This window comes from Passer domesticus, chromosome 2 (assembly GCF_036417665.1).
Source record: "Passer domesticus isolate bPasDom1 chromosome 2, bPasDom1.hap1, whole genome shotgun sequence".
In the NCBI taxonomy this organism is placed as follows: Eukaryota; Metazoa; Chordata; class Aves; order Passeriformes; family Passeridae; genus Passer; species Passer domesticus.
Window position 1 is genome coordinate 51,001,522 of NC_087475.1, and position 17,249 is coordinate 51,018,770.

The 17,249-nt window shown below is 38.7% G+C and overlaps 1 long non-coding RNA gene across 5 annotated transcripts; it reads left to right on the forward strand.

Annotated features, from left to right (window-relative positions):
* The first annotated feature begins 54 nt into the window (after positions 1-54).
* Positions 55-16,936, forward strand: LOC135293906 (uncharacterized). Of its 5 annotated transcripts, none has more exons than XR_010356021.1 (5): positions 55-195; positions 788-916; positions 2,621-2,727; positions 3,177-3,273; positions 15,544-16,936. It is a non-coding gene; the product is annotated as an uncharacterized LOC135293906 (long non-coding RNA). The 5 variants fall into 5 exon arrangements; XR_010356019.1 differs by lacking the exon at positions 15,544-16,936 and adding an exon at positions 3,398-5,904; XR_010356020.1 differs by lacking the exon at positions 15,544-16,936 and adding an exon at positions 5,332-5,904.
* The last annotated feature ends 313 nt before the right edge of the window (positions 16,937-17,249 follow it).

Genomic DNA, 17,249 nt, shown 5'->3' on the forward strand with positions numbered 1-17,249 from the left:
CCTAATAGGTCACAGCTGTATCCAACAAGGATGGGTGTTATAAAAGAGTGGGTAGCTGGCTGTGGGTTTGTTGGCTGTGCTGAGCTGATGGAGGCTTAGGTGGGTGTGTGAGGGAGAGGAATAAGTTGGTTGGTCCTGCAGAAGGAAGAAGTCAGTGCTGTGTGGAGCTGCCCATAGGAAACTCAGAGAGAGAAGGTATGGAATTTTTTTAAGATAATAAGCACTGCTTGTGTCAGTCTTAAGTCCACTGTCAACTGGTGCCCTGTGTGAGGACCAGGTGACAGTACCCCATCTCTTATAAATTCAATTTAAACCACATATCCTAGCCTGTTCTGTTCCCTGGTTGGAAGATATCATTACTTCTTGTTTTTTCTGCTAGCCAGTCACCAAAGCCACCCTTCTTTAAACCTTTTCAGCACTTAAATGTAATGTGAAGTGCAGGGTAAAGGAACTGCTAGTGCTGATTAAGTGTCTGATGCATCTGAGGAGCAGGAAAGTCACAAAGAAAACTTGACAACCTTTATTACCCTATGATTCTTGGTGGAGGCAATGGTCAGAAGTGTGTGCTTTCCTAGATACTGAAAGGAAACTGTAGTCTGTGTTTCTCTAGATTAAAGTATGGCTCTGCTGTCTCATTGAGGAAGTAAAGACTTTCTGTGACAGTTGAAAGCAGTTCACTTGATATTTTCTTAAAAAGATCAAGATACAAAAATATTAGGATCATGTGGCTAAATGGTTTCTGGGTGTTATCACATTGCAATAAGTAACTTTTCTTTCCTATGTGTAGGCATGATCTGAGAATAAAAGCATCTGTTTTCAGAAATGGAGACTGTTTTGTTTTATTAAGCTGTGGTAATTATCCTGTATAAGTCCACTGGTTCAAAGCTCCTGATGTAACCTCTGAGAGATAATAAAGGTAAGGTGTTAATTTTTCTTGTAATGAATTACATCATCTTATGTCTAAAAATATTGACAAAACCAGGATGTAATTTTTGCCTACCTGTTTCAGACTGCCTCAGTTTCACATACTTCAGCATATATATCTTGTATTCAGCACATAAAAAAATAAAAAGTAGACTTCAGGAACAACCTTGTGACACATACATTCAAAGAGGTACAGAACTCATTTTGTAAAGTTAGGGAAAAGGAGTACTCAGCCGATCTCTGAGAATACATGACTGCATCCAGCATTTTGTAAAGTGTCTGCTGGTTTGGAGAAAGATCAATTATCAAGCAGCAAACCAACAAATTTTAAAAGATAATTTTCAATACAGCATTGAGCATCCATCTTATTTATAGAAGGTCTTTTTAGGGAATTTGAAGTGAGATGTACAAGAACTTTTTTTTTGTAGACAATAAGTAGAGCTTTTGAAAGCAACAAATGATGACTTGAATGAGACCTATATGTGGCTCACTGAAATTGTTTGGCTACTGAATGCAAACTGTATTCCCAGATGCTTCATGGGACTAAAACTTGCTTTTTATACTTCACAATTACTTATGTTTCATACAAATAGCATGACAAAAGGTAAATGTCAGGTTACCAGGCATGCCCTGCCAGGCATATTGTGGATGTGACTCTGCATAGTCCGTCACCTCCATGTGCATGTTTGCTGCAGCTGATGAGGGGACCACAGGACAGCCTCTGGCAGCAAAGATATATTGCATGGTTTCTATTTCATTCAGCTGGCTAGGATGTGCATTTGTGCTTAATTCATTAAGGGCTGAAGTAAAATTACAGCACCTTGTGCAGAGGGTTTATTGCTTAAGACAGCTTTGAGCTGTGGGACAATGCGGGAAATATACACTTAGATTAGTCAGAAAAGTTGACAATTAAAGCACTGGTTTATTCATATGGAATAGATGGTTTTCTTGCTTTCCTTTACAGTAAGATGAAAGGCCCTGTCCCCTATTTTAGTCCATCCAAGACTCTGTTCCACTTATTTCCCAGTCCTTCAACATGCATTGTTTAAGAAACCAAGCCACTTCCTTGGCATCCATCTGTTTAACACATCTGTCTCACTTTGTCTGGCTAAATTCCTTGAGGCAGTGTTGTGGTGCTCTGCAGAGAAAATAACTTTTTCTGTTAGACAATACTTTACAAATAAATGAAATTGAAGGGGAGAAAAGGTAAAAAAAATCTTTGAGACATGAAATCACTGGAATTTAAATCTTTACCTAAAAGAACTCTTCTTGATGTTTTATTTTATACTCGGTGTTTGCACTAGTAATCAAAAATTTTGTAACCTTTCCAGCTCTTTAAATCAAATGGTTATTTTCAGGGCTATGAAAATGAGAACCACTTTCACAGCCTATAGAGTTATACTGTGCTGTATATTCCTTTTTTTTAAGTCACACACATAATCACATTTCTACTACTTCCAAAAAGAATCTCTTTTGGACTGTTTTAGATTTGCATGTTACATCACTTTTCTTTTTTTGCTTTTCTCTACCTTTATATGATTGCACCAACTTGTATTATTTCTCTGAATTATTTCTTTCACTTTATTTATTTTAAATTTATAGCAATAATTTAGCCAGTGTAGATATGTAAAAAGCCAAACCCACAGCTGAGGTGGGGCCACAGCTGTCTGTATATTTAAAGTATATGTCATTGCAGTTGGATACATTCTGCCATGGAGAAGCACAATGGGGTTATCAGAGAGCAAGAAGTTGCCCAACTGTGGCTCAGTGACTTAAGAGCTGGGATAAAAAGTTCCAGACCAGGTAAGGTGGGGAGACTGCCAGAGTGGTTAGGAGCCTCTTTAGCTGCAAGTAAAGTGCTTTGGGAATTTTCTGAGAAAAGCCTTAGGTGTGCTGGCTGGGAAAAGGCTGAAGAATAGAGTTTTTTTTAAGGCTGCTACTGTTTGTCACTGAAGGATATTTGATGTGGGCAGCAGGCCAGGAAGTTAGAGCTTTTGAAGGCTGAATACCCTTCCTTATTTCTGGAATAGGTTCAGGGTTTCAAACCATTTGGGTACTGCCTGTATTATTTTGTGGCTTAAAAAGGAAAGTACCAGACAGAGTAAAAATTTCAAGTAACTAGCAAACTACTAGGATATGTATCACTAGCAAGTAAAGGGGCTGCATTCAAGGAAAGTGAACTGATCTGAACTAAATAGGAAGGAAGAATCAACATCTAAGCAACCAGAATAATGCTAATTATATCAAATCAGGTTCACAGAAGGTAGATGTGGCAAATTGAGCTGACTTGGAAGAAAAGAGATTTTTATGGATGGAATGCAGAGCTTCTACATGACTGCAGCGAAGCAGGTGATGTGGAGATTGATGGATCCACTGAAAGATGGATAAAGTATGATTCAAGGAGAAACCTGTACTGATAGGAACCTATTGGTGTTCTGCGATGTTCATGTTATTTACTTTTGTCATTCAACAGGCTTGGCACACTGAAGTATGTTACAAGGTTAGGAGGCAAGACTAACATGCCAGACGTGCAAGTTATTGTTACAAGGGTTGTGCTGGAGTATCTGAAATAGATTCATTTTCTATACATTCCCAGTGCAAGGCTATAGCTAAGGGGATCTGTTCTGCTGAGGGTATTGGAAGAGAAACCAGGGGGAGCTGATCACCAGGAAATGAGCATGGAGAGAATTGATTATATAATATCTGAGTGTTGTCACAGGACACCTGACATACACTTGTGGAACATGTGTATGGTTCTGGTGAAGTTTTCCCAGCAAAAGACGTAGAAATATTTCTGCTGTTTAAAGGATGTGAATTACACCTTGTCTTGAATGCCACTTATAGTTCTGATTGTCCATCTTCAAAAGAAATTAAACCAGTAAAAGGATTGCAGTACACTGCCAGTACCTAAACGGGCCTGCAAGAGAGCTGGAGGACTTCATAGAAGGACCTGTAATGGCAGGACAAAGTAATAGTTGAAAGAGGGTAGATTTAGATTAGATATAAGGAAGGAATTCTTCTCTGTGAGGGTGGTGAGACACTGGCACAGGATGCCCAAAAAAGTTGTGGATGCCCCATTACTGGAAGTGTTCAAGGCCAGGTTGGATGGGTTTTTGAGCAACCTCGTCTAGAGAAAGGTGTCCCTGCCTGCGGCAGAAGGGTTGAAACTAGATGATCTTTCAGGTGTCTTCCAACCCAAACTACTCTGATTTTGTTATTGCTGGGATGACTGCGGAAATGGAAAGCATTCTTATCAGAAAATACTTAGAAAACTGTGTTTATTCCAGCAAAGTCAGTCTAATTTGAGGAGGGCTATAATTGCTCTTATAAATACATCAGGGAGATTCAAGAGCTGTTTCAGATGAAGTACAGTGCTGGTGCAAGAGGAAAGGGATATGAAATAGCCTTGAATAAATTCAGATTAGAATTAAACAGAGGCTTAAATTGTCTGAGAAAACAGCTTCTGAAACAGAATTTCTAAAGGAGTACTGGGAGTTAAATTTAATTGATTTAAAACAGAAACTAGTTTATTTTAAGAAGAGCTTATACTACATAATGCTTGTGATTGCTCAGGATTGGATTCCCTTTGATAATTAAGAAGATGCCTTGCTTGTGATACCTTGCCTTTCACAAGCTCCCTCCTGGTGTATGACTACATTCCCACATTGTGATTCTGCCATATCAGTAATTCTGATGGGGAGGAAGGAAGGAAAAGAGTGATTAGTAGCAAAACTTTCTATTAGTACCAGCCTCCAAACCTGAGTGTCAATAAGTAGTAACAGATTCTGGTTTTGGGGGAAGTCTTGAAATATGCCTTTGCCAGCATGTCCCAGAAATCTAATTTTAATGATTGACATACCTATAGCATTAGCACTTTATAACATGTTTCAATTATCTTGAATTACACTCAATTCCAAATTAAATGCTAATAAAAATAATATAAAAACCTTGTAAAACCTCAAATAGCTGACAAGGTCACAAAAGTTTCTGCATATGTGCTTTACAGTAGAAGTATCAAATAATTGGCTACCAGAATTTTCCTGCTTTCTACAGTGAGAACTACCCAGCTGATACAACTTTAGAATTTCTGGATCAAAGTTCCAGCACACCCATAGGCGATGAGTGCAAATTCCACACTTTCTCTCTGTTGCACTCTATCTTTCCAGCCATGTTTCTTAGGGTCTCCAGCCAAAGCAGACTTTTCCTTTGACGTTACTGTAAATGTCATGTTCATGGTCTTTACTCCTTTGGTTCTAAAAAAACTAAATGTCCTTTAGAACAGCTAAGCACAGTCTTCTACCTGCTTGGGAAACCCCAGGTTTCCCAATCTCCTCCTGTGTTGGATATTGCTAAATTAGGAGTGACTTGTTAATGTACAATAGCATACAAATCTGTTTGCTACCACAGGAGCTTATGTTCGTGCTTTGGCCCCAAAATACACAGAACACTGGTTTTTGCATAAATATCTTCACTGCCAACCATTTCGTGAACATGCAGCTGAATAAGATTTGAACACTGCTGTTTTGATGAAGACAACATAACACCTTTGAGCTAGTGATGTATTTGGGGGGGACTCCTGCCCCGAGAGTCTTAATGAAAAATAAAGTGGTATAACTTTTTATATTTAAGTTATTTATACATGTTAAAGATGTATTTGAACATTAAAGTCTCTGTCAGATAGATATGAATGGATATTTGTTATTTGTTTAAGGAAAACTTTGCAATAACTCTCAGACTCTGTAGGCACAAAGAAAATCAATGTCACTGTAAAAAATGTAAACCTCCTTTGGATTGAGTACTGGTTTAATACTACTTTTTCTATCTAATATGTTGCTTATCTATTCAAAACTGTGAAGAACTGGAGGTCTATCTACTACAAATACTACTGCGTATAGAAACTTTGAGAAATCAGTATTTTCACAGTACTGAAAACTAGAACATTGAGAGAGCTTGATTTTGTGCTGTTTGCTTTCTACCTTATGCTCTGAAGAGTCCAGCTGGAGTTACACGGTGTATCCATCCATCTGTCCATCAGGTACTTTCAAACTGCTTTGCTCCAGAGAAGCCTGGTTTCATTTGGCGTTTGTTTTACTTTCAAATTTGACTTCTTTGATGGTTGATAAAGCAGCAGGAATGCAATGATTTGCTGCTTTTTAAAAGCCTTTTAGAACAAATACAGCTACAGACTTTGTAAACCAAGAAAGTGTTTGGCCAGCCTCCCCATGGGGGTAGGTATGAATTTCTGATACACTGGTTGACAAACATCTGAATACATTATACCCTTTATTGCTGAGAGAAGAGTGTGATTTGTCCTGCTTCCCAGGCTCTCTGCCAAACTTACCAATGGCCAGAACTGTACAGAATATGGCATAGCTACAAAGGGGAAGATTCTGCCACTAGCACCTGGTCCCACAAATTTTGTGAAAAATAAGGATTCAAATTACACTATGGCACAGCCCTATCCTACCAGCAAAAGATGCTTCTGGTATTGAAAGTAGGGCAGGTGAGGCAGACTCTTCCTCAGGGCTGGTCCTCCTCCTCCAGTTTTCTCAAGGACTCAGAGCAAGGTCTTGTGAAATCACTCTGTATTTATGCTATCTGGAAAACCTTAAGCATGGTATATACTAAGATAAATGACACTGAATTACTGGGCAAAAAGTATCTCTGTAGTGTCTGGGGTTAGCATGATTACTTCAAGATTCATATTCCCCTTTGTGGTTTGTGTTTCTGGTGAATCAGACTAGGTATTTCCCTTAGCTATTTCTTCCTCGTCATAAAACACGTACTACTGATCTCCTTGGGATCATTAATAATGTAGATTGATGCAGACAGCCCATACTGCAAATGGAAAAGTCTTGATTAAGTTATCATATGATGCTTCTGTTAAGCAAGGATTATCCTCTTGAGCTATTCTAGAGCATTTTGTAATATCTCTTTAAATAGATATAGGACCAAGTGAAAAAAATTCACCTGAGGATCCAAAGCTTTTTTGCCTGAAGGTTGTAGCATTTAGATCCAGGTTTTCTTCAGGCTCACATTATTGCAGCCAAGGTCACTCATGACACCAGAGTATGAGGGCTTGATTAGGAGTCTTCTTATACAACTGTGCCCTTGTCTGACAAGGATCCTTCCTCTGCTACTAGGGAGAAAAATGTAGGACTGTAGTGATGGAAGGGGAAAAAAGAGCTCAGAAATATTGTGGCCACTTACCAGCAGCAGTGCCCATAGCAATTTCCACCACTTAATTTGGAAAGATATTACAAACATATATGAATTTTCCTTTTTTCACATTATGGACTGGGCATGGAACTTGCTGCTGTGGTTTAGTTTACATGGTGGTGTTCAGTCAAAGACTGGATAATCTTGGAATTCTTTAAGTTTAATGATTCTGTGGTTTTATATTCTGTATTATTTTTTCTGTATGTACTGTTTTATTTGGGGCAGTTTTCAGGCTGTTCTTGTGCATTAATTCTAACCCCTCCCAGCCTGAGCTTCTCAATCCAGTCTTATATACTGTAAAGGTACTTAAAAATGTAAGCATGTTGTCATAATAATGATTCTTATTAGTACAAGAAAAATTTATTCCTTACATAAATAAAATGGCTATGAAAGGAACAAATTGTAGAGTATTAACAGAATAAAGGACATGATAAACAGCATTGTTAATTAGTTTGCTTAGTCATACTTTTATATATGTGGTAATAGTTAATCATATTACATTATTATAAAACCATAACTGTTGTAATGTCATTACAGATTTTTATTTCAGATGAGAGCTTCATGTCTTCCAATTGCCTAATGCAAAATAATTTCTAATTAATAATTCCTTTGGTGTAATTATAACTAACAATGTGAATGTGGGGAAATTAATGAATTAGGAAGAAAGCTTACATTTTGTGTTTGGATCTGTATGCTAGAATGATTTACAGCTTTTCTGCTTCCTCTGGTAATGGCTGTAATTTAATTATGAAAACTTCAAGAAATGTCCCCTTTCCACCTCACTGATTCTACTTTTTCTGCAGCTGTCATTGCATTTACTCTCAGAGATTGAATTAAATAGAATAGCTGCAAGAGTTTATGAAAGAAAGGCAGCTAGTTGTTTCACCTTTTACAGTAGAGCCTGTACTGCAGAGCTAACTTTGCTGGTCTGGCCTCTGCAAGATAAACTGTGAGCTGCCACTGATGAAAGCTGCCTCTCTGCCACTTCATGCTATTTTGGTCTGATGACCTGTGCAGTGCTTCATTCATTGAACAACGTTTCCCAAAAGGACAAACAGAGGAGCTCATTGTCATTGCTCCAAGAGTCTAGTTCTCAGCACTGGGTATAGAGGACAAGCTCTTTTCCAAATCCACTATCCTGGGACATCTTTGCCCCACTCTGCCATTATTTTCAATGTCCTCAGGTGCACCTTAAAAATTCCTTCACTGGCATAGAATAGTCTGAACTATACTTTGCATCTTTCTTTTAACACATGCAAAAATTTGTTTTGACTCTTACTGAAATTGCTGTTGTGGGATGATGGTCATACCTATACAGTTACCTGGCTACAAATTGGATGTGTCTTAATTCAGGTACATTTGTATCTGAATTATAAACCTGAATATAAACAATTTAGTCAGTTGTGGAGATCTATTTCAGGGAATGCACAGTCACAGCTCAAAACTAGTACTCTCCAAACAAAATCAGAAAGAATAGGCAGGATGGGAATCCTGGGTACATCAACTTGTAAAGCTTTGTTTATGTGAAAGGCAGACAGAGTGATAGCTGCTACTATGCTGCTTTTAGAGCCAGCTCTTAAACACAGTAAAATGTCATAATACCTCAATGCATGTTCTGCTAAATACTGCTTTTTTTTTTAATTTTTGGTAAATGCTCTCTGACTTTTTAATAAAAATGGATGTTGGCACTGTAATATCTCCTCTCATCTGGAAAGACAAAATACTGAGTGAGATGAAAGTTTTGAATGCCAGTTTTGCTCTCCTAGGTCCTAGAGTTAGTATGCAATTGCTGAAAGGCAGAAATGGTTAATAGTATCAGTCAGGTGATGTGACCTGAATTAGGCACACAAAAAATCATTTGAACACATTATGGTCTTTAATGCCACCTATGAAATACACTGCACTACAAAGGCCCAGCAAACTAGAAACTCCACCATATCAAAGAACTCAATTGCCTCCTGTGTCACAGTGACCCCTCTCAGCTACCACATCAGCTGGTCTTTACTGACGTTTTTAATCTTAGCCAAGATGCTGTCTGACTGGTGCTTGGTGCAGGATGGCGGGAGATGTAGGGCAGGGCAAGGTGAAGCCAAGAGCACTCAGTGTGATTATGTTTGTCATCTTGCTCCTGGGGCTGCAAATGGATTTGGCCCCTTAGGCTGGCTCAGAGTTGCTCTGTGTGGCACCTAGATGCCCATGTCTGCAAGGAATCTTTCAACACACTGCTAGTTGCCAGGATCACTGAATGTGAAGTGACTTCAAAAATCATCATTATTTTTTGTATAAGCTGTATATTTGAGAATGCTAATGTATTTTATTTTCTGATTGTTGAAATATTATATGTTGGCATCAATGTATTTCAAAAAATTTCTCTTGTGTTCATTTCACTGTTTTTAAATCTGAATTTCCTTTCAGCATGGCTGTTCTCATATGTAAATATATTATTTCTGCTGAGACATCAGTTTTGATTAGAGTTGGCTTTCTAGCTGAAGGCTCTTGAAAAAGCTGTCTGGACTTCTGCCGAGGCTGTGATCAGATGTTGTTCTGTCCTACTAGCTACCTTACAGTGTGTCTCTTTGGATTCGTCAGAAGCTTCAAAATCCCAAAGAACACATTTTTCTCATGTATATCTCTTTTGTAAATGCAGAAATAACCTAAGCATAAAGTGCATTCACTGTGGTCATCCTATTGTGTTTCCAAACTGGAATTAGAAGAGAACACAGTAGTAGTATTTAACAGAGTATTATTCAATTGCCTTTCCTCCCCCATGGACCCTTACCTACCTACCCTGACTCTGAGAAAAGATGGACAATTAAACCTTTTTTAATCCCTGGGGACTCTGTATTCCCCTTCCTTTTTAAAATCAGAGTAGTGTCTGCTACTTCCTTGTAGATGTGGGAGGTTTCTTCTTGCATCCTTACTGTAGAACTGGAGACCTTCACCTGAGAACAGCAGGGAGGCAGCACTGGGCCTAGCTGGTATCTCTGGGGAGGCAGAACCTGCAAAGTATCCTGTTTGGCAGAGGGTTTGAGATATGCTGGGATGGTTACAGCCAGGTCCTGGCAGCTTCCCCACCCAGAGTGAGCACCTCCTCATGACAGCACAACCCCAATTTACAGCACCTCCCATCACCTCACTAAAGACTTTGGGGAGGGTGAGTGTATTAGACAGCAAAAGCAAGGGAAATTGAGGCTAGGAAGTGGGAAGAAGTATTTGATGGAAATAGGGAGTGTTTTGTTTTTGACAGAAGTAAGACTTTTCACCAGACTTATTTGAAATGGAAAAATAGAATTCTCTTTTCTTAGCCCTATTCTTGTTTTCATTTATTCCCCAATAAGAATCTTTCAAGAGCAAAAGACTAAAACAATCCCAAGCAGTCCCTCAGAAATATTGCCAAAGGTGACACATTCTAGTCAAGGAATCAAGCTCATGGAACAGAACAGGGGCACAAGGCACAAAAATCCTGTGTATTTTGGGAAAAGTATTATTTCATTGGCAAAAACTCAGGTGGGTTTTCTTCTATTCTGTGAAAACCAGATAAGTAATTCCAATCAAAAATTAAGTTTTCATAATTTATTAATTTCCAAGTGGGAAATAGTAGATCAGTCTTGGAATCTGCAGTTCTTTTTATGTAGAATATTAATTAGAGACTTTTGCCAAAGATAGCTCTATGGGAAACCTAGCAGAGACCTGTAAGAAATGAAGATGTGGTGCTAAGAAGTTGAAGGTAGACACCCTCTCTCTTCTCCAGATAGAAGGATGGAAGGCATAGAGGGAAGAGGAAATCACTTTCATAGATGGTCTGATTTTGTGTTTGCATTTGGAGCAAGGTGAGAAATTGGATAAAAGGCTAAGATAATGTATCTTAATGGATACAGTATTTGATACCAGTTTTGACAGAATAAAATGAGTCTTTCTTAAGCAAGTGAAATCACTCCAGATGCTTTTTGGGCTTCTTACTATTTGTATAGTTTTGGTGGGATACCCTGATAGATAATGTTTTGAAAAAAGAAAAATTAATATATGACATATTGCACATGCAAGAATAGTTTCTCACTACAGTGGCTTAATTTCTATCATTTATCTCAGAACCCTGAGTTTACAGGCATAGTAGTAACAAAACACATTTAAATTCAAGTCCAGATTCTCATAAAGACTTCTGTTTCAGGAAGGTGTCCAGATCTTGAAAACTACTTGAGATGCAGTAGTATGTGCCAAGATGCACTGGAACATCTAAAAGCTGAGTGTTTTCCACTTCAAAATTTACCCATGTAGGAGCTTTAGAAAATGTATTTGTTGTTCAAGAGAACAAACAGGGAAATGTGGTTGTTACACTTCCGAGAACCTGGCTTATGTGCTGTAACTTGTCCATCTCTCAAACTCCCCAATGTTTTGGTAGTGGTGTAGTCTGAAAACTACATGGAATGTCTAAGTAGACATTTCTTCAGAATCTTACCAATATATTATACCTCAAATACTTAATAATGCAGTGTGCCATATCCCATAGTGTTTCACAGTAATTCAATAAGTGCAAAATTAACTTCATGACTAAAGTACTGAAAGCCCCTCTGGTCTCATTCTAATGTACACAATTTTCAGAAGCTAAAATACTGTCACACATAAAGCTTACGTAGTTTGAGGTCTTCTTACTGAAATCTGGCTGTTATAAATAAATCTCTAATTGGAATTGTTTTTTCTTCTCCCAGAAGACTTGGTAATAGATCCAGGTATTTTTAGAAGCAAAGCATACTCAAATATATTTTAGTCTCCTGTTCCAAAGCACAAGTACTCCTCACATGATTATGCGCCTTCTGCAATGTCAACTTTCCTTTACTTGGCAGCTTCAACATATTGCTCTGAAGTAGAAATTTATAAATAGCTGTTTAAAAGAGACTCTCCACCCCCTCTGATTTCTAGGGTTTTCTCTCTCATTTCTTCTTGAAAAGACCAGTTTAAACTCAGATTTCAAGAGACCACTGGGACCAGATTTGTGCTGCCCAGACAGAATTTTAGGTATTTTGATAAGAAAGGGAACTCTATGAAGTCATATAAATGACAATTTAAAAGCAGCTGGTATCCAGTGCTGTGCTTTCCTATTGTCCTCAAGAGGTGACATACAAATTTCAGTGAAGTAGAATGTGTTTTAAAATGATTCTTAACTAAGCACAGAATCTTATTGCAATTGTATGTTATTAAAGAAAATAAAAATTCCCCAGTTCAGGCTGACAAGACGTCAGTATTTTGTTCTACCTGAACTCCTTAGCTCAGGTTGGGTTTCCCACTGCTGTAGAAGCTTAGTGGTTTAGAATATGAGTCCAAATTCAGCAAGAGTGGGGACATGATGATGCCAACTTGGCTTATTAAAATTCTCTTTCAAAGGTTTTGGCATAACTTTAAAATGGTAATAAGCCTAATGATCTAGTACAACAGCCTCTGATAAAAGTGCTGGAAGACTGTCTCAGGGATACAAGAAAATTTTACTTCAACATTGCAATATTTACTGTTCTTCTGTAACATGTATTTCCAATGAAGTGGTGAGTAATATCACTTAATCTAAGTCAATTAGCCAATTGGTCTGTATTCCCTATTTTTAAAATTTATTTCCCATCAGGGATACAATTTGCTTATCATCACTATTTTTCATCCTGTACTTTTGATTTCTACAGAATTTTAATTTTCTATTACCTTAGGGAGTGAGCTGAAGTCTGCATTGGGGGAAGCTTACAAAGAAGCAATTTTGCTTTCAGCAAGACCTGAAAAATTAACCTTCCACTCAAAAAACATGGGAAAATATGAGTTCTGCATTTGCAGTCTTTATGAAAGAAAATTACTAATCTGTTCCTCCAGACAGAGCCTATAAATGGAGCTAAAGAGAGGAAAAGGATACACTAAAGAACATAATGAAACCCCAACTTTTAATCCAGTTCAGGGACTGTAGCTAAATCTCTCATGCATTTGATTTTTGTGGAATTCAGGCTGAAATTAAGACTATTCTTATGTTAACATTTTCTTTAATCAAAGCCTAAGGAACAGGGCAGAAAAGTAAGACAGTGTCAGGGTGAGCTGGCATCTGTGTGTTTGCCACACAAAGGGTGGATTATCAGTCCAAAAGCTGTTTTGGAGAGTGAAGGGCCAAAATGAATGACAAAAGAGGGGCGGGCAAAGCTCTGAGAAGAAACTCCTTATGGAAAAGCAAGACAGATGAGAACAAAGTTTCTGTCTGCACACCAGCTAGTCCAGGTGTTTAAGAAAAGACTGGTTGTGGCACTTAGTGCTATAGTGGTGTAGTTGAAGAGGTGGTGTTAGGTCGTGGGTTAGAGTTTTCATGACCTCAAAGGTCTTTTCCAGCCCAACTGCTTGTGTCTTGCTGGAAAAGACCTCTTGAAAAGTCACAGAGAGCTATCATTTGCTCGGTGCTTTTTCAATTAATCCAGTGCTGAGCTCGTACTGCAGGCAGGCATTTTGTATTGGCACAGCCTGTTGCTTCAGCATGCTAATTTTCCAGTCACTATCTGTGAAACTTACTCTGGCAGGAAAAACAGGTGGAGCTGTGCCTTTACTCTTTGATACCTAATTTTAAAATGTCTCTTCACTTCAGCAGGTGTCCTATATTGTTGAGAAAAGTCACATATTCATATAATTTCTTAAATAACAAGTGTTTATTAGCAATTTACAGGCACAACACATGTCCTTTCTAAAACGTAAAAATAATTTGTTTAAATAAGCACTTGGCACTGTATTTCCTGAAAATTGAAAAATGGACATGGTTTGAACAAGAAACAGAAGAAAGGGGGAAGAATCTTTTTCTCCAGTATCTGCTCTTAATAGCATGTTTTTTTACAGAAAATAAATATGGAATGCTCTCACCAGGTCTCAGCTATGGTGGTACAGGATACAAACCTCCTTGGCAGAAGAGGGAACTCAGACTGGAGGGGATTTGGCTTAGTCTAGCTTCTGTGTGTCTGTTTGCAGGCAGTGTCCACATAGTCTTTATAGTGAGTAGATATCAAGAGCTTGATGCAGCAGCCTACTCCTTGGAATTGTTTGGGTATGAATTGCATTTCTACAGGTATTTCCTCTGGTTTCCAGAGTCTCCTCACAGGAATAAGACTGTCTATGGGTCTTGTGTCATATCTGTTAGACTTTAGGTGCCAGCCACATTATGGCATCTTAAATGGCATTAAGGTGTCTGTGTGTAGAGAACAAAACTGGGGCCCTACTCCATAGGGTCTAAAGGTGTCCTAAAGATGTCTACTTAAAGATAGCAGAGTGAACTTCTCACTACACTAACTATAATGAGACCTTAGCAATTATTTAATATTAATGTCTGCAATATAACTAGCTAAAATCAGAGGAGCTGTATTCCCAGCCTGGGCACCTAGTGTGTTATTGGGAGGGTCTCATCCTCTCTGGCTACCACTTGAAGATAAGCCTTTAGTACTCTATCACATGTTGGGGCTGACTGATAATGTTCCCTGACTATGCTTCAGGATTCAGCTGTCACGTGCAAAGGGAAAGAACAACGCTTTACTTGCAGAGCTTTATGAGTGGGCTATGGCAGCCTCTGCCCAACTGTCACTGCAGCTTTTGGAATTCCAGGGAAAAATTTAAATTCTTGAAGGGATTGTTATCAACAACTTGAGTACTTGCAAATTTTGTGTATCACTAGACTTAAAACATACTTTTTTGATCAGTTATTTGCACTCACTTGCCAAAATTACATTTACATTGTGCTTCAGGTGAACATTGAACATTGTCTCTTGCAAATCTGTAACTTCGGTGGAGAAAATTTAGTGTCACTGATGCAGAGTGGTAACACTGATTCACTGTTCAGGAGGGATGGCCAGAGCAGGAAAGGTAGAAAAGTTGCACCTTATATATGGGGAAAGTTCAGCTTTACAGCCCTTTCAGGTAATGTTAATGTGGTTGAGAGTCTGTGGGTAAGGGTTGGGGGATGGAAAACAAAGAAGATGTCATTATGGCTGTCTGTTCTTAATTACCCAGCCAGGATGATTGCACTGATGAGTTATTCTACAGGCAATTAAGAGAAGTCTCTGGATTGATAGCATTTGCCCTTATGGGAGACTTCAATTTCCCACACGTCAGCCTGCAATACTGTACTGTCACTGTTGGGATGAGTAAGGCTGGGAAATTCCTTAAATTTCTTCAAGATGATTTCTTTACACAAAGATTCAGTGCAACAGGAAAGGTGCCCTCCTTGACTTGCTATTTGTGAATAAAGCAGGATTTGTGGGAGATGTGATAGTAGAAGGCTCTCTTGGCCACCATGATAACAAAGGCCGAGTTTCAAATGTTTGGTGTCAAAGGAAACAAGGCCCACCTCTGCCTGCAGGCTAGGCAGCAGTGGGTGCTCAGGCTGTTTTTCCTCTCCTTCTGCAGCTCCCAGCAGGAGAAGGAGCTCTGGATCAGCACACTTCTGCTCAGGCCCTTGGTGTCCTTGCTGCTAAACTTCAGCAGAAATATGTCCCCAGCAGGGTGACCGCCACCAGCTTGCCTATTTGCATGGGGCCAAATCTTTTGAGCCCACCTGAGGAGGACAGGATTCCTGTGGTGCAGGTGATGGGGAAGATGATATTTACCAGCTGACTACAGCCTTCCAAGCAAGCTGAGCTGTGCTGTTCAGAGGTGCCTGGCTCATTCTTACTCATTTCATTCTGTAGTGTAATAGATGCTGTGGGGTCTTCAGAAGATTTTTGAGAATTTGGATCATCAGGGTTATTTTGATTGTAGTAGACAGACATTGTGCTGTCAGTTGGAGAGTGAACAAAAGCTGCATTTCTCCAAGAGGCTTTATTTTTCCTTTTAGACAGTACATAAATACAAAGACTGTAGGAAGCTTAGATACCTTTCCCCAAAAGCTTAGAATCAATTTAATGTTAACAAGTTCCTGTTACTGACAAGTATTGGTTGAGATGACCTAAACCGCATTGTGTAAAGCGTTTCAAACACAGTTGTATATTCTGCGTATCTTTGAATACTCCTGCCTCATTTGACATGAAAAATACTTTAGAGCTCATATCACTTTTGAGCTGCAGATCAAGGGACTTGTGATCCAGCTGGAAGAAACAGTGCTGCTGTACTTACATTCTCTCTCATTGGCAAGAATTATGCCAACTGCATTGTGTGACACTCTGCAAAAACACCTTTTCCCAAGCTGTCATCGAGCTGCAGTTGCTTCATTCCAAACCCCGTTGTGTTGTCACTACCAAAAGCACAACATTCATTAAAAAGGCTCCTGTCACTGCATTTTTAGTATTGCCCAGTAACACAGTATTTATTTGCAAGAATTTCCTGTAAGAATGTAGGTAGTCAAATGGACTGCATTAACTTGAAGTAATTTTCTTCCGGTCAGAGAAAACAGGTAGCAAATACTGAAATTATTTCCATACTGCATTAAACATAAAAACATATGAATGGGGGCATATACCACTATTGAAATGCTGGTCCTTTGTGTGTCTCCCACTGTATTAGAGAGAATGTGTCTATGTAGCTACATCATGCAGGCAAGCTGTGTGCTTTTCCCTGTTTGACTGGACAGATATTCTGGAATGATAAGCCTATTAGGTGTATTAACTATATTGTGATATCACTCTGTATCCTGACAGTGCTCAAAAGCAGTTTGCTTTGAGCCCTATAAAAACCAAAACCAATAACACAATAAAAATCATAAAAGCTGAAGTCCTGAAGAGCCTCCAAGGTAAACTTACACAGGTTTTAGTGGAAGATAAGAATAAGTGAAATGGAGGAAGTGAACGTTCTGTAATGCAGTTTACATAAATATGACAGCTACATAGAAAAACCTTGTATTACATTGGCAGGTTTTCTGTAAAAATATGCACGAAAAACAGAGATAGATGCGTTATTATAAAATGAATATATGTAATATAAAAGATTGTTTATGTGCAAGAGTGAGATTCTTCATATTAAACTGTTGGTTTCTATTTTCAATGTGTCAGAATAACTGGAGGAAATTTGTGGTTTGCCTTTTAATAACCCAGAGCACAGCAATCCAGCCTTCTATGGGGAAAGTTATGGAATACATAGTGGGGCCATCTGATACAAAATAAGGCAGCAGAGGACTACAA